Below are 22,940 nucleotides of genomic sequence, written 5' to 3'. Positions count from 1 at the left end.
GTTCCAGCCATTTGAGAAGTTAAGGCGGGAGGATCACTTATGCCCAGGAGTTTGAGGCTGCAGGGAGCTATCATTGCACCACTGCACTCCAGACAGAATGAGACCCTGTCTCAAAATAAAATAAAATGATGTATAAATAAAACAAATATCAGTAAAGAGAAAGACATAAAAAGAAAAAAAGAACTTTTTTTTTCTGAGATGGAATCTTGCTCCATCACCCAGGCTGGAGGGCAGTGGAACCTGTGACCTCCAACTTCTGGGTTCAGGCAATTCTCGTGTCTCAGCCTCCTGAGTAGCTAGAATTACAGGTGCATGCCACCGTGCCTAATTGTTGTACTTTTAGTGTAGATGGGGTTTTACCATGTTGGTCAGGCCGGTCGAACTCTTGACCTTAAGTCATCTGCCTGGCTCAGCCTCCCAAAGTGCTGGGATTACAGGCATGAGCCACTGTGCCCGGTCTAAAGAAAAAAAATTCTGAAGCTGAAAAGTACAATAACTGCAATGAAAAAACTGAGCAAGCAGAAGAAAGAAACAGTGAACTTGAAGACAGGATAATTAAAAGTATCAAGTCTGAAGAACAGGAAGAAAAAAGACTACAGAGACTGAACAGAGCCTAAAGGACATATAGAACACCATCAAGCAGCCCAACGCAAGCAATGTGGGAGTCCCAGAGAAAGAGGAGAGAGAGGGGATCAGATAAATGATCTGAAGAAATATAACTGAAAAATTCACAAGTTTGATGAAAGACAAATATTTAAAAGACAAAATAAATATAAACATCCAAGATGCTCAACAAACTCCAAGTAGGATGAACTCAAGAGTGCACACTGAAATACATTGTAATCAAACTGTAAAAAGACATGGCCAGGTTCAGTGGCTCACACCTGTTATCCCAGCACTTTGAGAGGCCATGGCGGGCAGATCACTTGAGGTCAGGAGTTCAAAACCAACCTGGACGACATGGTGAAACCCTGTCTCTACTAAAAATACTAATATTAGCCCCGTGTGATGCCACATGCCTGTGATCCCAGCTACACAGGAGGCTGAGTCACGAAAATTGCTTGAACCCGGGAGACAGAAGTTGCAGTGAGCCAAGATGGCGCCACTGCACTCCACCCTGGATGACAATGAGACTTTGTCTTAAAACACACACACACACACACACACACACACAAATTGTCAAAAGACAAAGACAAAGAGAGAATCCTGAAAACAGCATGAGAGAAGCAACTTGTCACATACAAAGGATAAGATTACCAATGGGTTTTTCCATCAGGAACTGTGGAGGCCAGAAAGCAGTGGGCTAATATATTCAAAACGCTAAAAGAAAAAATACCAAGAATACTGTATCTGGCAAAAATGCCCTTCAAAAGTGAGGGAGAAATCAAGACATTTCCAGATAAAGCTGATTAACACTAGATCTTCCCTATCAGAAATATTCAAGGGAATTCTGCAGGTTGAAAGGAAATGACACTAAATAACTTAAAGCTTTATGAAGAAAGAAAAATCTCTAAAAACAATCAAATTAATCAAATTCATAGGAACAGACAGGAGAATGGTGTTTACCAGAGGTCAGAGAGTGGGTAGAATGGGCAGGTGTTGCTCAAAAGGAACAAGGTTCAGTTATACAGCAGGAGTAAGTATTTTGAGATACACTGCACAACATGGTGACTACATTTAATAATAATAACGTTACATATTTCGAAATTGCTAAGAGAATTTCAAATGTCCTCATCACAACAAAATGATAAATACTTCAGGTGACAGATATGTTGATTAGCTTGATTTAATCAAACCACATTGTATACATATATCAGAACATCACATTGTACTCTATTAATATGTACAATTATGATTTGTTGATTAACAATAAAAATATATTTGCAAAAGAAATCTCTTTAGTAAAGGTAAACATGGGCAACTATAAAAGCTAGTATTATTGTAACAATTGTTTGTAATTTCTTTTTTTCGTTTTCTACAAGATTTAAGAGGCTAATACATTACAAAACAATTAGACTAAAAGCTAATATTACTGTAACTTTGGTTTGCAATTCCACATTTTGTTTTCCATATAATTTAAGAGACTAATGCATTTTAAAACCCAATTTTTAGATCCTGTTTTTAAACATATAATGTACAAAGATATACTTTTGTGACATCAATAACTAGAAGGAGCTGGGGCAGAGCTGTTAAAAGGGTAGAGTTTTTGTATGTTATTGAAGTTAAGCTGGCATAAATTCAAACTAGAGTATTATAATTTTAGGATATTAAATATAATCTCCATGGTAACCACAGAGAAAACAGTTACAGGACATGTTATATATTATATTAAAATTTTTCACTACAAAAAAAAATCAACTAAACACAAAAGAAAACAGTAATGCAGGAAATAAGGAATTAAAAAAACTATAATGCATATAGAACATAAAATAGTAAAATAACATAAGTCCCTCCTTATCAATAACTACTTTAAATGTAAATGGATTAAACTCTCCAATCAAAAGACAGAAATTGGCAGAATGGATTTAAAAAACACAGAATCCACCTATATGCTATCTATAAGAGACTCTAGATCTAAAGACACAAAAAGATTGCAAGTAAAAATTTTGAAAAAAATATTCCACATAAATTGTAACCAAAGGAGATTAGGGATGGCTTTACAAATATCAGACAAAATAGTCTTTAAATTAAAAAAAGGTTATAAGAGACAAAAAAGGAGACATCTACAGCAAGAAGATTAGAACAATTATTAACATTTATACACCTAAATGTACAAATGAGGATACTGACGTTTTGTTTTTAGGTGTAAAAAACAAACCATGAATAATAGTTGCAGACTTTAATACTCCACTCTCAATAATAGATAGAGCAACCTGGCAGAAGATAATAAAGAAAATAGAAGACCTGGGGCCAGGCACAGTGGCTCACATCTATAATCCCAGCACTTTGGGAGGCCAAGGCAGGCGAATCATGAGGTCAGGAGATCGAGACCATCCTGGCTAACATGGTGAAACCCCATCTCTACTAAAAATACAAAAAAAATTAGCCGGGTGTGGTGGCGGGTGCCGGTAGTCCCAGTTACTCAGGAAGCTGACACGGGAGAATGCCGTGAATCCAGGAGGTGGAGCTTGCAATAAGCGGAGATCACACCACTGCACTCCAGCCTGGGCAACAGAGTGAGACTGTCTCAAAAAAAAAAAAAAAAAATATATATATATATATATATAGGATTTGGCCGGGCACAGTGGCTTATGCCCGTAATCCCAACACTTTGGGAGGCCAAGGCAGGTGGATCATGAAGTCAGGAGTTCAAGATCTGCCTGGCTGGCCGGGCGCGGTGGCTCAAGCCTGTAATCCCAGCACTTTGGGAGGCCGAGACGGGCGGATCACGAGGTCAGGAGATCGAGACCATCCTGGCTAACACAGTGAAACCCCGTCTCTACTAAAAAATACAAAAAACTAGCCGGGCGAGGTGGCGGGCGCCTGTAGTCCCAGCTACTCGGGAGGCTGAGGCAGGAGAATGGCGTGAACCCGGGAGGCGGAGCTTGCAGTGAGCTGAGATCCGGCCACTGCACTCCAGCCCGGGCGGCAGAGACTCCGTCTCAAAAAAAAAAAAAAAAAAAAAAAAAAAAGATCTGCCTGGCCAAGATGGTGAAACCCCGTCTCTACTAAAAATACAAAAATTAGCTGGGCGTGGTGGCAAGTGCCATTGCACTCCAGCCTGGGTGACAGAGTAAGACTCTGTCTCAAATAAATAAATAAATAAATAGATAAATAAATAAGAGGACTTCAACAATGCAGTAAACCAACTAGATCTAACAGGCATCTAAAACTTTTTTTTTTTTTGAGACAGGAGTTTCACTCTTGTTGCCCAGGCTGGAGCATTGCTCGATCTCAGCTCACCACAACTTCTGCCTCCCAGGTTCAAGTGATTCTCCTGCCTCAGCCTCCCTGGTAGCTGAGATTACAGGTGTGCACCACCACACCTGGCTAATTTTGTATTTTTAGTAGAGATAGGGTTTCACTATGTTGGTCAGGCTGGTCTCGAACTCCTGACCTTGGGTGATCCACTAGCCTCAGCCTCCCAAAATGCTGGGATTACAGGTGTGAGCCACCGCGCCTGACCTACATCTAAAATTCTTTATCCAACAATAGAATATGCATTCTTCTCAAGTGCACATGGGTCATTCTCTAGGACAGACCATACTATAGACCACAAATTGTCTCAATAGATTTTAAAGGAAAGATAGCACACAGAGTATCTTCCCCAACCACAGTGGGATGAAGTTAGAAATCAGTAACAAGGAAAACTAAAATTCCCAAATTTGTGGGAATCAAATAACACTTTTTTTTTTTTTGAGATGGAGTCACCCAGGCTGGAGTGTGGTAGTGTGATCTCGACTCACTCCAACCTCCACCTCCCAGGTTCAAGCAATTCTGCCTCAGCCTCTTGAGTAGCTAGGATTACAGGTGCCCAACACCACAACCAGCTAATTTTTGTATTTTTAGTAGAGACAGGGTTTCACAGGTTGGACACGCTGGTATGAACTCCTGACCTCAAGTGATCCACCCACTTCGGCCTCCTAAAGTGCTAGGATTACAGGCATGAGCCACTGTGCCCAGCCTAAATAACACATTCTTAAATCACCAATGGATCAAGAAGAAATCAAAAGGAAAATTAGAAAATACTTAAGAGACAAATGAAAATACAAAACAATACACTGAAACTTTTGGAATTCAGCAAAAGCAGTGCTAAGCGGGGAATTTATAGCTGTAAACACTTACATTAAAAAAGAAAGATCTTGGGCTGGGCATGGTGGCTAATGACTGTAATCCCAGCACTTTGGGAGACACAGATGGGAGGACTGCATGAGGCCAGGAGTTCAAGACTAGCCTGGGCAATATAGACAGATCTTGTTTCTACAAAAAATTTTAAAAATTAAGGCACCAGGAATGGTAGCTCACACCTGTAACCCCAGTACTTTAGGAGGCTGACACAGGCAGATAACTTGAGCCCAAGAGTTCAAGACCAGCCTGGGGAACACACTGAAAGCCCGTCTCTACAAAAAGTACAAAAATAATTAGCTGCACGTGGTGCCCTACAACTGTAGTCCCAGCTATTCTAAAGGTTGAGGTGGGAGGATCACTTGAGCCTGGGAGGTAAAGGTTGTAGTGAGCCAAAATCACGCCACTGCACTGTTGTGGGAAGTCAGGGACCCCGAATAGAGGGACCAGCTGGAGCCGCAGCAGAGGAACATAAATTGTGAAGATTTCATGGACATTTATCAGTTCCTAAATAATACTTTTGTAATTTCTTATGCCTGTCTTACTTTAATCTCTTAATCCTGTTACCTTCGTAAGCTGAGGATGTACGTCACCTCAGGACCACTGTGATAATTGTGTTAAATGTACAAATTGATTGTAAAACATGTGTGCTTGAACAACATGAAATCAGTGCACCTTGAAAAAGAACAGAATAACAGTGATTTTCAGGGAACAAGGGAAGACAACCATAAGGTCTGACTGCCTGAGGGGTTGAGCAAAATAGAGCTATATTTTTCTTCTTGCAGAGAGCCTATAAATGGATGTGCAAGTAGGGAAGAGATCACTAACTTCTTTTCCTAGCAAGGAATATTAATAATACCCTGGGGAAGGAATGCATTCCTGGGGGGAGGTCTATAAACGGCTGCTCTGGGAGTGTCTGTCTTATGTGGTTGAGATAAGCACTAAAATACACCCTGGTCTCCTGCAGTACCCTCAGGCTTATTAGGGTGGGGAAAAAACTCCACCCTGGTAAATTTGTGGTCACACTGGTTCTCTGCTCTTGAACGCTGTTTTCTGTTAAGATGTTTATCAGGACAATACGTGCACAGCTGAACATAGACCCTTATCAGTAGTTCTGATTTTGCCCTTGTCCTGTTTCCTCAGAAGCATGTGATCTTTGTTCTGCCTTTTGACCTTTGAAACATGTGATCTTTGTGACCTACTCCCTGTTCGGACACCCCCTCCCCTTTTGAAATCCTTAATAAAAACTTGCTGGTTTTAAAGCTCAGGTGGGCATCACGGTCCTACTGATATGTGATGTCACCCCCAGAGGCCCAGCTGTAAAATTCCTCTCTTTGTACTCTTTATCTTTATTTCTCAGCTGGCTGACACTTAAGGAAAATAGAAAGAACCTACCTTGAAATATTGGGGGAGGATTCCCCTGATACTGCACTCCAGCCTGGGGGATGGAGCGAGACCGTTTCAAATATTTTAAATTTTAAAAAAAAGGCCAGGCACAGTGGCTCACACCTGTAATCCTAGCACTTTGGAAGGCTGAGGCGGGTGGATCACCTGAAGTCAGGAGTTCAAGACCAGACTGGCCAACATGGTGAAACCCCGTCTCTACTAAAATACAAAAATTAGCCAGGCATGATGGCGGTTGCCTGTAATCCCAGCTACTTGGGAGGCTGAGATGGGAGAATTGCTTGAACCTGGGAGACGGTGGCTGCAGTGAGCTAAGATCACGCCACTGCACTCTAGCGTGGGCGGCTGAGCAAGACTCTGTCTCAAAAAAAAAGATTGCTTCACTTGACTAGCCAAAAAAAAAAAAATGACTCAAATTACCAAAGTAAGAAATTAAAATGTATATACATTACTACCAGCTCTACAGAAATAAAAAGAATTGGCTAGGCATGGTGGCTCACACCTGTAATTCTAACACTTTGGGAGGATGAGGTGGGCGGATCATGAGGTCAGGAGATCAAGACCTCCTGGCCAACATGGTGAAACCCCATCTTTACTAAAAATGCAAAAATTAGCTGGGTGTGGTGGCGTGCACCTGTAATCCCAGCTACTCGGGAGGCTGAGGCAGAAGAATCACTTGAAACCAGGAGGCAGAGTTTCCAGTGAACTGAAATTACGTCACTGCACTCCAGCTTGGCAACAGAGCGAAACTCCATCTCAAAAATAAATAAAATAAAAAAGAATCGTAAGAGAACTATGAACAATTGTATGCCAACAAGTTACATAAACCTAGATGAAATGGACACACTCCTAGAAACATAAAACCTACTGAGACTGAATCACAAAGAAATAGAAAATCTGAATAGACCCATTAACTAGTGTAAGGAGTATGAATCAATCATCAACAAACTCCCAAACAGGAAAGGTCCTAGCCCTGATGGCTTTGCTCATGATTCTACCAAACATTTGGAAAGGAATTGATGCCAGTCCTTCTCAAACTTTTCCAGAGAGTTGAGGAGGAAGGGGTAATTCCTGGTTCATTTTATGAGGCCAACAATGCCCTGGTTCTGGGGCCAGAAAGGGACACTACAGGAAAACAGAAATGCATATGAATATCCCTTATGAACATTCATTTGAAAATCTTTAACAAAATCCAGATGATTGAAGTTTTTTCACCTCTGTTCATGAGAGATATTGATCTGATATTTTTTCATGTAGTGTCCTTGTTGAGTTTTGATGTCAGAGTTGTGCTGGTTTTGTGGATAAGATGGAAAGTATCTCCTCTTAAAGTATTCTGGAAGACTTTGTACAGGATTGGTGTTCTTTCTTTCTTAGATGGTTGGAAGAATTCACCAGTAAAGCATCTGAGCACAGAGCTTTCTTTGTGGGCCAATTTTACTTTTTATGTTTAGGTTTTGTGTAAATGCTTAAAATAGTCAAATTCATAGAGACAGAAAGTAGATGGGTGGTTGCCAGGGGCTGGTGGGGGCAGGAAATGGGGAACTATTGTTAAATGGGGGTAAAGTTTCAGTTTTGCAACATGAAAAAAGTTCTGATGATAGATGGTGGTGAGAGTTGTACAACAATGTGAATATACTTAATACCACTGAACTGTATGCTTTAAAATGGCTAAAATGGTATATTTTAAGTTATCTCCATTTTATTACAATTTCTAAAAATGTATATATTGTTGAGCCTATAACATACAGAAATGTAATATATTTGCCAATAACAAAACAAAAGAGGTAAGTGGGAGCAAAGCTGTATTAGGCTACAGAAATGACTCCACATGGAAAGCTGAATCCAAAGGAACAAATAAAGAGATCTAGAAATGATAAATAGAGTTACAACAAAATCTACAAACATACTTTCCTTTCTTCTCTCAACTTCTTTAAGACAGCTGGCTTCTTTGTGGAAATTGACAAGCAAATTCTAAAATTCATATGTAATTGCAAGGGACCCAGAATAACCAATCTTGAGAAAGAATAATAGTAGAGGACTCACCCTTCCTGATTTCAAACCTTACTCCAAAGCAAAAGTAAACAAAGTGTGGTAGTGGCATAAGGATAGATATATAGATCAGTGGAATAGAAATAAGAGTCCAGAAATAAGCCCATGTGTCTACAGTCAACTAATTTTTAACAAGGTGAAAAAACAGTCTTTGCAACAAATGGTGATGGGACAACAGGACAGCCACATACATAATGAAGTTGGAGCTTTACTTCATCATGCCATATACAAGAATTAACTCAAAATGTGTCCAGTGAGACCTGGACATGGATTGAGTGGAGTGAAGGTCATGCTGCAGCACACACAGGAGCCTCGCCATGTTGCCCAGGCCCGTCTTGAACTTCTGAGTTCAGGCAATCTGCCCACCTCATCCTCCAAAAGTATCTCAACCAAATCTCATCTTGAATTGTATCTCCCATAATCCCCACGTGTCGTGGGAGGGACCTGGTGGGAGGTAACTGAATCATGGGGGTGGGTTTTTCCCATGGGGTTCTCGTGATAATGAGTAAGTCTCAGAAGATCTGATAGTTTTATAAAGGGCAGTCCCCCTGCACACACTCTCTTGCCTGCTGCCATGTAAGATGTGTCTTGCTTCCCCTTCACCATCTGCTATGATTGTAAGGCCTCCCCAGCCATATGGAACTGTGAGTCAATTAAACCTCTTTCCTTATAAATTATCCAATTCAGGTATGTCTTTATTAGCAGTGTGAGAACAGACTAATACATGCTGGGATTACAGGCATGAGCCACCGCACCTGGTCTCACAGTTTTATTTCTAAAGAGTCATGCTATGTGATGAAGAAGCCCAGAAGAGAAAGAAGAAGAAAGAAAAGGAATCAGGAATGACTCTTACTCAGAGTCACTTGACATTCATGGATGTGGCTACAGAATTCTCTCAGGAGTGGAAATAACTGAACCCTGTGCAGAGGGCTTTATACAGGGAGGTGATATAGGAGAACTACAGGAATCTGTCTTCCTGGGAATCTGTCTTCCTGACCTGAGCATTATCTCCATGTTGGAGACAAGGCAAGAGCTCTGGACTCTGCAGGGTGAAGATAGCAAACAATCCAGATGGCAGGAAATGCATCAAAGGTGTGAATACAGGGAAGAGCTGTACATTGGGAAGTAATACAGAAAACGAGCTTATTAAAAATCAACTTGGATTAACCCTTCAGTCACATCTGCCTGAATTGCAGCTATTTTAAGCTAGAAGGAAAATTTGTGGAAGTAATCAAGTTGAAAAGTTTACAAACCATAGTTCCTCAGTTCCACCACTTCAAAAAATTTCTGCTAGTGTTAAAACGCACACTTTAAATAAATATATAAATGATTTTTATTGATTTCCCATTACTCCCACAAGAAGGCAAAGCACACGTTAGAGGAAAATCTTATGAACATAGTTAAGATGGCAAAGTTTTTAGAGTGTCTACAAGCCTTACTAACCATCAAGTAATCCATACTACAGATAAACCTTGCAAATGCAGTGAATGTGGCAAGGTCTTTAGTTGCAAACCACACCTTGTAGATCACTGGAGAATTCATACTGGGTAGAAGCCTTACAAACGTAGTGACTGTCACAAGGTGTTTAACAGCAATTCAAACCTTGCACGACATCAAATAATTCATACTGGAGAGAGGCCTCACAAATGTAATGAATGTGGTAAAGCATTTAGAGTGTTCAGGACTTACTACCCATCTTGTAATTCATACTGGAGAAAAACCTTACAAATGTAATGAGTGTGCAAGAACTTGAGGCACAAATTTTCCCTCATTCAGAGATGTCATACTGCAGAAAAGCCTTACACATGTAATGAATGTGGCAAGGTCTTTGGTCAATTGCACGGCATCAAATAATTCATAGTACAGAGAAGCCTTACAAATCTAACAAATGTTGAAAGCATTAAGCAAGCATTCAGGACTTATAGCCCATCTTCTAATCCATACTGGAGAGAAACTTTACAAATATAGTGAATGTGGCAAGGTCTTTGGACGCAAGTTATACCTAACCAACCATCAGATAATTCATACTGGAGAGAGACCATACAAGTGTAATTCATGTGGCAAGGTCTTCAATCAAAATTTACACCTTGCATGACATTGGAAAATTCATACTGGAGAGAATTCACTGCACACCTTACAGATGCAATAAATGCGGCAAAGTCTCCAGTTGTACTTCATAGCTAACACAACATTGGAGGACTCACATAGGTGACAAACCTTATAAACGTAATAAACGTGGCAAAGAATTCAGTTTGCATTCAAGCCTCAGTACCCATCTACTGATACACACTGAAAGGTAACCTTACAAATGTAAAGATAATAGATATAAAAATAATATATAAAAAGAGAACAGTTGGCCAGGCACAGTGGTTCACGCCTGTAATCCCAGCACTTCAGGAGGCCAAGGCGGGTGGATGACAAGGTCGAGTTCGAGACCATAGGCCAGGCACGGTGGCTCACGACTGTAATCCCAGAATTTTGGGAGGTCAAGGAGGGTGGATCACGAAGTCAGGAGTTCAAGACCAGCCTGGCCAAAATGGTGAAACCCCATAACTACTAAATATACAAAAATTAGCCAGGTGTGGTGGCGGGTACCGGTAATCCCAGCTACTCAGGAGGCTGAGGCAGGAGAACTGCTTGAACCCGGGAGGCGGAGGTTGCAGTGAGCCGATATTGTGCCACTGCACTCCAGCCTGCTGGGTGACAGAGTGAGACTCTGTCTCAAAAAAAAAAAAGAAAAAAAAAAAAAAAAAAAAAAAAAAAAAAAAAAAAAAAAANACAAAAAAAAAAAAAAAAAAAAAAAAAAAAAAAAAAAAAAAAAAAAAAAAAAAAAAAAAAAAAAAAAAAGAAAAAAAAAAAAGAGAGAGATCGAGACCATCCTGGCCAACATGGTGAACCCTGTCTTTACTAAAAATACAAAAATTAGCCATGTGTGGTGGTGCACGCCTGTAGTCCCAGCTACTAGGGAGGCTGAGGCAGAAGAATCGCTTGAACGTGGGAGGTAGAGGTGAGCCGAGATCGCGCCACTGCACTCCAGCCTGGGTGACACAGCGAGACTCCGTCTCAAAAAAAATAAATAAAAAAAAAGACAGAACAGTTATATCAGAGTACAGAGTTTAATCAGAACTACCAGTACAATTCATCCCATCAGTGGCCAAGTCTACAACATTGAATTCAACCCTCCCAAAACTGTTAGCATTGATCATCTGACTGGGGAGCCTCTCATTCAGCAAGAGGATGATAAACCAGAGATGGTTATCAAGAGACTAAAGGCTTGTGAGCCGAAACAAAGCCAGTCTTAGAATATTACCAGAAAAAAAGGGGTAATGGAAACATTCTCCAGAGCAGAAACCAAGAAGATTTGGCCCTATGTATATGATTTCCTACCAACTAAAGTTCCACAAACAAGCCAGAAAGCTCTTCAGTTACTCCATGAGGAGAAATACATGATACGAATTAAGATAGGAAACCTCCTAGGCCTTCCATTTAGAAGCTGCTTTTCCTAAGACTTCCAGTATGTATGAATTCTTTGAAAAATCGTACTACTTTTATTTCTACTAATTTTATTCTGAATACTAAGGAAGTGTCAAATGATATAGATACTAAGATTCATCTTTTGAAATCATCTAGTGTGTTTTATCCACTTATCTTCAAAAACATCAGAGATATCTAAACTTTTAAAACATTTGCTAGAGCAAAATTTATTTTGGTGTTAAACATACTTTCAGTTTGCTCAGAATTTTCAATTTGCTATAAAAATGTATAATTAGCATAGATAAAAATAGTACTTTAAGATCACTTGTTTTCTTTTGAAAATACATATGTACTGAGGGTTATTATTTATGTCAGAAATTGACATTATAAGTTCTTGGATAAGCACCAAAGTTGAATGACTTTTTCAACAAAATGTAATTAAAGTCTATGTTTACAGATGTTACTCAGGTTAAGAAATATGTTTTAGGATTTACTTACCAGTTTCTCTTTTTGATTCAAATATATGAGATCTGCCCTGATAAATAACAAAGTATTGTACCGCCCTCCCAAAAATAAAAGAAAAAGAGAAAACCCATGGCACTATGTAAAGTAAGCACACTTTGTCATTAGTAAATAGATCAGGCATGCCTGGGGATTGTTCCTTTGCCATAAATAGCAATCAACCATAATTAGTAAGCAGGTGTGCCAATAAAAATGATTTACATGATACATTAACAAGGATCAGGAAAGTAAGTGAACTTCCTGAAGGAGTTGTTTCTGATCAAAGAAACTGATACTTGTTAGCATTCACTTGTTGGGAGCAAGTACCCCAAAATCTGGCCATTAACTGGCCCCAAAACTAGCCATAAACAAAATCTCTGCAGCACTGTGACATGTTCATAATGGCCCTAACGCCCAGGCTGGAAGGTTGTGGGTTTATGGGAATGAGGGCAAGGAACAACTGGCCCGCTCAGGGCGGAAAACCCCTTAAAGGCATGCTTAAGCCACAAACAATAGCATGAGCGATTTATGCCTCAAGGGCACGTTCCTGCTGCAGTTAACTAGCCCCTATTCCTTTAATTCGGCCCATCCCTTCGTTTCCCATAAAGGATACTTTTAGTTAATTTAGTATCTATGGAAACAATGCTAATGACTGGTTTGCTGTTAACAAATACGGGTAAATCTCTGTTCCGGGCTCTCAGCTCTGAGGGCTGTGAGACCCCTGATTTCCCACTTCACACCTCTAATATTTATGTGTGTGTCTTTAATTCCTCTAGCGCTGCTGGGTTAGAGTCTCCCCTACCAAGCTGGTCTTGGCATTCACTGCCACCTTTTCTTAAGGGGAAGGAATTCTACTGGTGTCATCTGACCGGCCATTTAAAAATTGGAATCTAAAGTGATTCCATAGTGGGGCAACAAGGATGGTTGCTGATGTACTGTGTGGTCTGGTAGGAGAAGTGAGGCAATATGAGAAGTGGAGGAAAAACCCAACTATGTCTTCCATGGCATATTTACTCTTACTTTACTTGGTGCTAAATCAAATGAAACAAGCCCTTGTAATGTGATACCCTACCCTGTTTTAACCTGAGTGACTCTCTCCTAGTACAGAGACAGCCGGACAGACTCCATTTTAAGTTTCTTCACTTGCAGCCCCCTTTACCTCCCTCCCTTAAGGGCATAACTAGTGTAAACTGACTCAGAGCACATCCAGGAATGCACCTACTGATAAGATATTGAGAGGCAAGCTGCACCAGCAGCTCCTGAGGACGCGCTCACAGTGGATGGCACCCCAAACCTCTGCGTTTATCTCTTTGTGATAGTTTAAGCCCCTGTACCTGGAACTGGTTTTTTTGTAACTGCATTTGTAACCAATTACTTTTTTTTTTTTTTTTTTTTTGAGACGGAGTCTTGCTCTGTCGCCCAGGCTGGGGTGCAGTGGCCGGATCTCAGCTCACTGCAAGCTCCGCCTCCCAGGTTTACGCCATTCTCCTACCTCAGCCTCCCGAGTAGCTGGGACTACAGGCGCCCGCCAACCCGCCCGGCTAGTTTTTTTGCATTTTTTAGTAGAGACGGGGTTTCACCGTGTTAGCCAGGATGGTCTCGATCTCCTGACCTTGTGATCCGTCCGTCTCGGCCTCCCAAAGTGCTGGGATTACAGGCTTGAGCTACCGCGCCCGGCCCCAATTACTTTTTTAACTTTTTGCCAGTTCTGCTTCTGTAAAAATTGCTTCAGCTAAATTCTCCCCACTCCCCTATTTAGACTACGGTATAAAAACAAAACTAGCCCCTTCCTTGGGCCGAGAGAATTTTGAACGTCAGCTGCCTCTCGGTCGCTGGCTAATAAAGGACTCCTTAATTTGTCTCAAAGTGTGGCGTTTCTCTGTAACTCGCTTGGTTACAACATTTGGAGGCCCCAGTGAGAATTTTGGCCACCGGGCGAGAGCCAGACTCGTTCCAACCTCCCCCAGACAGATGGCAGACTTACAGGGGAGCCGCCACCTGAAGACATTCCAGGGCCCCATAAGACCTCGTCTATCCAAAAGGGAAGGATGAACCACCGGTGTGTTCCCACAAAAATTCAACTCCTGAGTCCTCAGTTTCTGGTCCCAGAAAGGTAAGTCAGATCTGACTCTGTTTCTCTGGGAGGGAAGTGGCTCTAACGAGGGCCCTCCCTTTATGACCGCCCGCATTCCAGGACACTGGAGGACAGAGTCCTGGTTTTCTGTTAGGTGCCTCTGTGTCTCTCTGGAAGGGAAGTGGCCCTAACGGGGGCCCTCCCTTGACTCTGTCCGTATTCCAGGACGCTGGAGGACTGAGTCCTGGTTTCTGGCAGGCCGGCCTCTCCATTAAAGACTAGTCTCTCTCTCAGTCTCTTTCTCGATCTCTTCTCCTTCTCTTGTTCAGGTCTCCTGGAGACCTCTGTTTTAGAAGAAGAATAAAACTATTATAAACTCTGTGTGAATGAGTGCGTGAATGGGGAGGTCAAGGGCTTGTGCTTGAACTTCCAGTTTGTCCACAGCGAAAGCTACGGAGTTCGAGTGGGCCCTCACCTGCGGTTCTGTGGCGACCTCATAAGGCTTAAGGCAGCATCGGCCATAGCTCAATCCGAGCCAGGGGTTTATACCAGCCTGCCAATGCCAATGAGGGGACAAGGAGCCTAAGTCCCCTCAGGGGGAGCGGCCAGGCAGGCATCTGACTGATCCCATCACAGGACCCCTACCCCTTGTCTGTCTATTAAAAAAAAAAATTGTCAAACTTGTTTATATGCACTAGTGTCTATTGTCTTGTTTAGTGTCTTTCTAAGTTTCATCTGTCAGGTCACCGCTACTGCCCAAGGCTACTGGGAAAGAACTTCTTCAAGGTCCTCAATACTGATTTTCTACCACAGGAGGTCAAATTCCTCATCAGTTGTTTGGGCCGGCCGTCCCAGTCCTGCCTTTTCTGTCAGAAACAAATCAGGTGGTGTTACAGGAAGGGGTGTGGCAAACACTTGCCCATTTGGAATTTCTGGCACCATAAAGGCTGCTGGAGTTTAGATTGCCACATCCCATGCCCAAGTGACTGGACCGCCTCCACATTAGATCAGTGGTGGATTCAAAATAGCCACCCTGCAGACCTGCTTGCCCACCTTTTCTGTCATCCTGTAACTTTTCACGTGCTTTTGAAGTCTGTGTAGAGAAGCCTACGCTCATACTGCTTTACTCTGTCTGGACTCTTATTCTGTTCCCCTGTGGCTACTCTCCTACCTTAGAAAAGATCCGAGTGGCCCCTTTCCTTCTCATCCTTATCCCTTACCCTACATATCTCGTTTTCCTGTGTCAGAGCAAGTCCAGCGCCTCCAAGATTTGGCTCTGCTCTCCCTCCTAAAACCCTTGAAAGAGAAGGTCAAGTTGGAACTTTTTGTCTTTGAGTCATGGAGACACCAAAAATATTTAGGCTGTAGGTCAAGGGGAAGAGGGAGGTCATCTAGGTCCGGCTGGCCAAGGAGCCCTCGGGTCGGCCTCTAGTCCTCCTCCCTATATCTTAAAGCTTAAGAAAACCAACTTCATGTGGCAGGAAGTGTTGGCTATAGTTGTTTTCCTGCTCTTTCTGGTTGTGTTATTTCTGTTCTTCCGATGCGCCAGCCCCCCAGGTTGTGAATTTCTCTGTCCATGCTGGGTTTAATATCTCTGCTCAAACCTTGTTAAACTGCCTCCAAAATGGGAAACTCCTCTTCCTAGCCCTGTGAAGAGTGAGTCCTTTCCAATGTATGTTGCAGAATTTCTCTTGAGGCTTCTCAGAGGATTACGGAGTCTGCCTGAAGAAAGGCGAACTCTGGACACTCTGTGAAGTAGAATGGCCACAGTTTGGAACTGGGTGGCCCCCAGAAGGGTCATTTAACCCCACAGCTGTTCAGGCTGTGTGGCGGGTCGTTACTGGAAGTCCCAGTCACCCCGATCAGTTTCCCTACATTGATCAATGGCTGGATTTGGTCTGGAACCCTCCTCCCTGGTTCCGCTCGTGCACCATTCATGATCCCACTTCCAAGGTCCTTTCGAGTCGGTCCGCATTTTTGTGCGGACTCTCAGCCCTCTCGGCTCCTCCTGTACTACCTCCGTCTGAAGAAGAGGAAAGTTTTCCTCATGCAGTTCCACTGCCCTATAAGCCTCCTGCTCCCCAAGATTCTTCCCTTGTTTCCTCGACTACATCTCCTGCGGGCTCTCCGCCCATAGCCTCCCAATTGCAGCCAAGGCAGGAGGAGGTAGCCCCCCTCCTCCCACTGAGAGAGGCCTAAATCCCTCCGGGTGATGAGCGCTCAGCTCCCTTCCTAGTTTATGTCCCTTTCTCTACCTCTGACCTGTACAACTGGAAGGCTCATAATCCCCTCTTTTCTGAAAAGCCCCAGGTTTTGACCTCACTAATGGAGTCCGTGCTCCGGACTCACCGACCCACCTGGGATGACTGTCAGCAACTCTTTTTAACCCTTTTCACCTCTGAAAAGAGGGAACGTACCAGAAGGGAGGCCAGAAAGTATTACATCAGTGAGTGGGCCAGAAGAGGAAGCCCAAGACCAAATTGAAGAGGTTTTTCCCTCTACCCGGCCTAATTGGGACCCAAACTCCTCGGGTGGAAGGAGAGCTTTAGACAATTTTCACCAGTATCTCCTTGTGGGTATCAAGGCAGCTGCTCGAAAACCCATAAATTTGTCTAAGACAACTGAAGTTGTCCAGGGGCCTGATAAGTCACCAGGAGCGTTTCTGGAACACCTCCAGGAGGCCTATCGGACTGGCACCCCTTTTGATCTGGTGGCTCCCGAAAATAGCCGTGCTCTTAATTTGGCATTTGTGGCTCAGGCAGCCCCTGACATCAAAAGAAAATTAGAAAAGCTAGAGGGATTTGCCGGAATGAACATCAGTCAGCTTTTAGAGATAGCCCAAAAGGTTTTTGACAACTGAGAGTTTGAAAAGCAGAAACAGGCAGCTCAGGCAGCTGAAAAGGCTGCTGACAAAGCATCAAAAAGACAGGCAAAAATCATAGCGGCTGCCATTCCGGAAGTCAAGAAGGAAAGACCCCCATCACAGAAAAATGGTTAGGGAACCCTGGGTCCCCGCCAAAAGGTTCAGAAAGGGGAGCGGGCTCCCCTGGAGAAAAACCAGTGCGCTTACTGCAAGCAGATGGGACATTGGAAAAAGGAATGCCCATTAAGACCAGAGGAAAAGCCAAAAGAGAAAAAAGTCCTCACCCTCCCTGCTGCAGAGGAATCTGATGATTGATGGGCCAGGGCTCCTTTACACTTGGCCCCCAGGAGCCCATGGTGACCGCCACAGTTGGGGGCCAGCCTGTACGCTTCCTAATTGACATGGGGGCGGATCACTCAGTACTGCAGATGCCCCTAGGCAGTGTCTCTAATAAAAAAGTGGCTGTGGCCGGGCGCGGTGGCTCACGCCTGTAATCCCAGCACTTTGGGAGGCCGAGGCGGGCGGATCACAAGGTCAGGAGGAGATCGAGACCACGGTGAAACCCCGTCTCTACTAAAAATACAAAAAATTAGCCGGGCGCGGTTGTGGGCGCCTGTAGTCCCAGCTACTCGGGAGGCTGAGGCAGGAGAATGGCGGGAACCCGGGAGGCGGAGCTTGCAGTGAGCTGAGATCGCGCCACTGCACTCCAGCCTGGGCGACAGAGCAAGACTCCGTCTCAAAAAAAAAAAAAAAAAAAAAGTGGCTGTATGGGGGGCTACTGGAGTTATTCAAGAATATCCTGTCACCCACTCACGAGAGGTGAGTTTAGGACAGAAAAGAGTAACCCACTCGTTCTTGTGGTCCCAGAGTGTCCTTTTCCCCTCCTAGGACGAGACCTGCCCCACAAGCTGCAGGAATCTATTTCCTTCTTGGCCCAACAAGCTCACCTCATGCTAAGGGACACACCACCTCCCGCTACTCAGCTCCTGCTAACCACCCCTCTGTCAGAAGAATATCTCTTAGTTTCACCTTCACAACCGCCAGAAAATAAAACTAATCCTCTCCTACTGGACTTACAGACTCTTTCCTCGAGTCTGGGCCAAGTCAAACCCCCTGGGACTGGCTAAGCACCACCCTTCAGAGGTAGTAGAACTCCCGGCCACCGCCTTGCCAGTCCAGATAAAGCAATATCCTATGAGTCAGCGGGCTAGGGAGGGAATCAACCCCCATATTCAGCGACTGTTATAAGCTGGCATACTTACATACACCATGTCAGTCCGCCTGGAATACTCCATTTTTGCCAGTCCAAAAACCCGGAACAAATGACTACCAACCTATACAGGACTTAACGGAAGTTAACAGACAGTCACTGTCCACCCAACTGTTCCTAACCTTATACTTTACTCAGCCTGCTCCCACCAGAACACACAGTGTACACTGTCCTTGACTTAAAAGATGCTTTCTTTGCTATTCCTCTGGCCCCCAAAAGCCAATCTATCTTTGCTTTTGAAAGGACAGATCCTAGCTCAGGAGACACCACCCAACTGACCTGGACTCGGTTACCTCAGGTTTTAAAAATTCCCCCACCCTTTTTGGGAAAGCCCTCCAACAGGATTTTATACCATTTTGAGCCAGACACCCTAACTGTACTCTTCTTCAGTATGTAGATGACCTTTTATTAGCTACTGAAACTACTGACAGCTGCCTGCAACATACTAGAGACCTACTTTACCTCCTTCAGGAACTCGGGCATCTCAGCCAAAAAGGCCCAGCTTTGTCTTCCCAGAGTCTCCTACTTAGGGTATGAGATAAACAGAGAAAAAAGGGCACTCACCAGTGCTTGTAAGGAAGCTATCCTGCGAATCCCCACTCCCACCACCAAAAGACAGGTACGTGAATTCCTGGGGGCCGTGGGATACTGTCGCCTGTGGATATTAGAGTTTGCAGAGATTGCCAAGCCCCTGTACACTGCTACAGGAGGGAATGGCCCACTAGTTTGGACTGACACCGAAGAACAGGCTTTCAAAAACCTGAAAAAGGCATTAACTGAGGCCCCTGCTCTAGCCCTCCCTAATATCTCAAAACCATTTCACCTTTTTATTCATGAGAGCCAGGGAGTTGCTAAGGCGGAGCTCACTCAGACTTTAGGACCCTGGAGATGCCCAGTAGCCTATTTGTTTGGCAGAGACTGGACCCTGTGGCCTCTGGATGGCCAAGCTGTCTGCAAGCTACAGGCAATAGCAAGCCTAGTCCAGGAGGCTGATAAATTGACTCTGGACCAAAATTTAACCCTTACGGCTCCTCATGCCATAGAGACTTTGCTGCAAAGTGCTTCTGGCAAATGGATGTCAAATGCTCGCATCCTGCAGTATCAGAGTTTACTGTTAGATCAGCCTGATTTGACTTTCTCTCCCACAAGGTGGTTAAATCCAGCTACTTTACTCCCTGATCCAGACTTCACTACACCTGTCCATGACTGCCAGCAACTCTTAGAAACTACGGAAACTGGCCGACCTGATCTCCAAGATGTGCCCCTAAACAAGGCAGATGCCACCGTGTTTACAGATGGTAACAGCTTCCTCGAACAGGGAGTACAAAAGGCTGGTGCAGCCGTTACTACAGAGACAGATGTGCTATGGGCCCAGGCGTTGCCAGCAAGTACCTCGGCCCAGAAGGCTGAATTGATCACCCTCACTCAGGCTCTCCAATGGGGTAAGGACAAACATACTAACATTTACACTGACAGTAGGTATGCTTTCGCTACTGTACATGTACATGGAGCCATCTATCAAGAGTGTGGACTACTCACCTCAGCAGGAAAGACTATTAAAAAACAAGAAATTTTAGCCCTGCTTGAAGCTGTTTGGCTTCCTCAGCAGGTGGCTGTAATTCACTGCAAAGGACATCAAAGAGAAAACACAGCTGTTGCCCATAGTAACCGAAGAGCAGACTGCGGCCGAGAAGCCGCTCGGCTCCCAGTAGTGCCCTTGGTCCTGCTGCCCACTGTGTCTTTTCCACAGCCCAACTTGCCAAATCACCCAAAATATCCACAAAGGAAGAGAAACAGGCTTCACATCTTCAGGCTAATAAAAATTAGGAAGGTTGGTGGATTCTTCCTGATTCCAGAATCTTCATACCCCGAGCCCTCGGGAAAACTTTAATCAGTCGTTTGCATTCTACCACCCATTTGGGAGGAGGAAAACTGGCCCAGCTTGTAAGGAGCCGTTTCAAGATCCCCCACCTTCAGGACTTAGCTAACCACGCAGCTCTCCAGTGTACCGTTTATGCTCAGGTAAACGCCAAGCAAGGTCCCAAACCCAGCCCAGGCCACAGTCTCTGTGGAGACTCACCAGGAGAAAGGTGGGAAATTGATTTTACAGAGATAAAACCACACCGGGCAGGGTATAAGTACCTCCTGGTGCTAGTAGACACTGCCACTACAGTAGTAAAGTTTTTACTAAATGAAATCATCCCAAGACACAGGCTGCCTGTTGCCATAGGGTCTGATAATGGGCCAGCCTTCACATCATCCATAGCTCAGTCGGTCAGCAAGGCATTAAACATCAAATGGAAACTCCATTGTGCCTATCGACCCCAGAGCTCTGGACATGTAGAACGCATGAACCGCACCTAAAAAATACTCTTACAAAATTCTAGAAACCGGTGAGAATTGGGTGAGGCTCCTTCCTTTAGCCCTTCTTAGAGTAAGATGTACCCTGACCGAGCTGGGTTTTCACCTTTTGAAATTATGTAAGGAAGGGCTCTATCTTGTCTACGTTGAGAGACACCCATTTAGCAGAAATCTCTCAAGCTAATTTATTACAGTACCTGCAGTCTCTCCAACAGGTACGAGACATCATCCAGCTGGTTGTCCGGGGAGCACACCCAAATCCAGTTCCTGACCAGACAGGACCCTGCCACTCTTTCCAGCCGGGTGGCCTGGTGTACGTTAAAAAGTTCTCGAAAGAAGGACTCATTCCTGCCTGGAAAGGACCTCATACTATCATCCTCACCACGCCGACAGCTCTAAAGGTGGACGGCATTCCTGCTTGGATTTATCTCTTGCATCAAAAAGGCCAGCAAGACCCAGCAAGAAACATGGATCCCCAAGCCTGAGCCAGGCCCCTTAAAACTGCGTCTTGGCCAGGCACAGTGGCTCACACCTGTAATCCCAGCACTTTGGGAGGCCGAGGTGGGCGGATCACAAGGTCAGGACATTGAGGCCATCCTGGCTAATGGTGAAACCCCGTCTCTACTAAAAATACAAAAAAATTAGCCAGGCATGGTGGCGGGCAACTGTAATTCCAGCTACTCAGGAGGCTGAGGCAGGAGAATCACTTGAACCTGGGAGGTGGAGGTTGCAGTGAGCCAAGATTGTACCACTGCACTCCAGCCCGGATGACAGAGCGAGACTCCGTCTCAAAAAAAAAAAAAAAAATGCGTCTAAGTTGCGTGAAGCCATCTAATTATTTTTATTTACCTCTTTTGTTTGTTTCCACCTATCATGCCCTCTGCTCCATCCTACTCTTTTCTCCTTCTTTCACGACAGGACATGTGTGTGCAAACACTACTTGGAAGGAAGGAACCTCCAAAGAAGTCTCTTTTGCAGTCGATTTATGTGCTTTGTTCCCAGAGCCTGCCTGTACCCACGAAGAGCAATGCAATCTGCCGGTCACGAGAGCAGGAAACGTTGACCTGGCACAGGATTTGCACATACAGGAAGCCGGACTGGATGTGGGAGCTCTAAAGGAGTAGAAAAAGGACTCCAGAGCATTGATTTTTACCTCTGTCCTGGAAATCACCCTGACTCTAGTTGTCAAGATTCCTTTTAGTTTATCTGCCCTCACTGGTCATGTGTAACCCTGGCCACTTACTCTGGAGGATCAACCTGGTCCTCAACCCTCTCCATAACTCACACTTCCCATCCTAGACCGTGTACTATAAGAAATTGCAACCCTCTTACTATAACTGTCCATAACTCTAATTCAGCTCATTGGTATTATGGCATGTCATGGGGATTAAGGCTTTATATCTCAGGATTTGATGTTGGAACTATGTTCACCATTCAGAAAAAGGTCCTGGTCCCATGAAGCCCTCCTAAGCCAACAGGACCTCTAACTGATTTAGGTGACCCTATGTTCCAAAAACACCCAGACAGGGTCGATTTAACTGTCCCACCACTCCTGTTTCCTAAATCTCAACTACAACGACAACATCTCCAACTCAGTCTGATGTCCATTCTGGATGGGGTGCATCACCTCCTTAATCTCACCCAGCCTAAACTAGCCCGAGATTGTTGGTTGTACCTGAAAGCAAAACCCCCATATTACGTTGGTTTAGGAGTAGAGGCCATGTTCAAGGTTAACTCTCTTTCTTGTCATACATGACCCCATGCCCTTACACTAGGAGACGTATCAGGGAACGCCTCCTAATTAGCAACAGCTATAACTTATCTGCTTCTCCCTTCAGGTCACCTGTAATCAATCTCTACTTACTTCCTTAAATGCCTCAGTTTCCTACCAGGCACCTAACAATACCTGGTTGGCTTGTACTTCAGGCCTCACTGGCTGCATCAACGGGACTGAACCCGGACCTCTCCTGTGTGTGTTGGTTCATGTACTCCCCCAGGTCTATGTGTACAGAGGGCCAGAAGGCATGTACTCCCCCAGGTCTATTGGCCAGAAGGGCAACTTCTTATTCCTCCCCCTGAATTGCATTCCAGGTTTTGCTGAGCTGCCCCGCTCCTAGTACCCCTCCTGGCCGGCCTTAGCATAGCTGGGTCAGCAGCCA

The 22,940-nt window shown here is 44.2% G+C and overlaps 1 protein-coding gene and 1 pseudogene across 3 annotated transcripts in view; one reads left to right on the top strand and one right to left on the bottom strand.

The window, feature by feature from the left end:
- The window catches only part of NEK4 (NIMA related kinase 4), a 71,930-nt gene that overhangs the window by 14,489 nt on the left and 34,501 nt on the right, over window positions 1-22,940 (bottom strand). The gene's annotated exons all lie outside the window — the stretch shown is intronic.
- Window positions 9,024-10,387, top strand: LOC112618644 (annotated as a pseudogene).

The sequence above is a fragment of the Theropithecus gelada genome, chromosome 2 (genome assembly GCF_003255815.1).
Source record: "Theropithecus gelada isolate Dixy chromosome 2, Tgel_1.0, whole genome shotgun sequence".
NCBI lineage: Eukaryota > Metazoa > Chordata > Mammalia > Primates > Cercopithecidae > Theropithecus > Theropithecus gelada.
The sequence above is the reverse complement of the archived record's forward strand: the minus strand, read 5'-3'. Positions and strand labels throughout refer to the sequence as shown.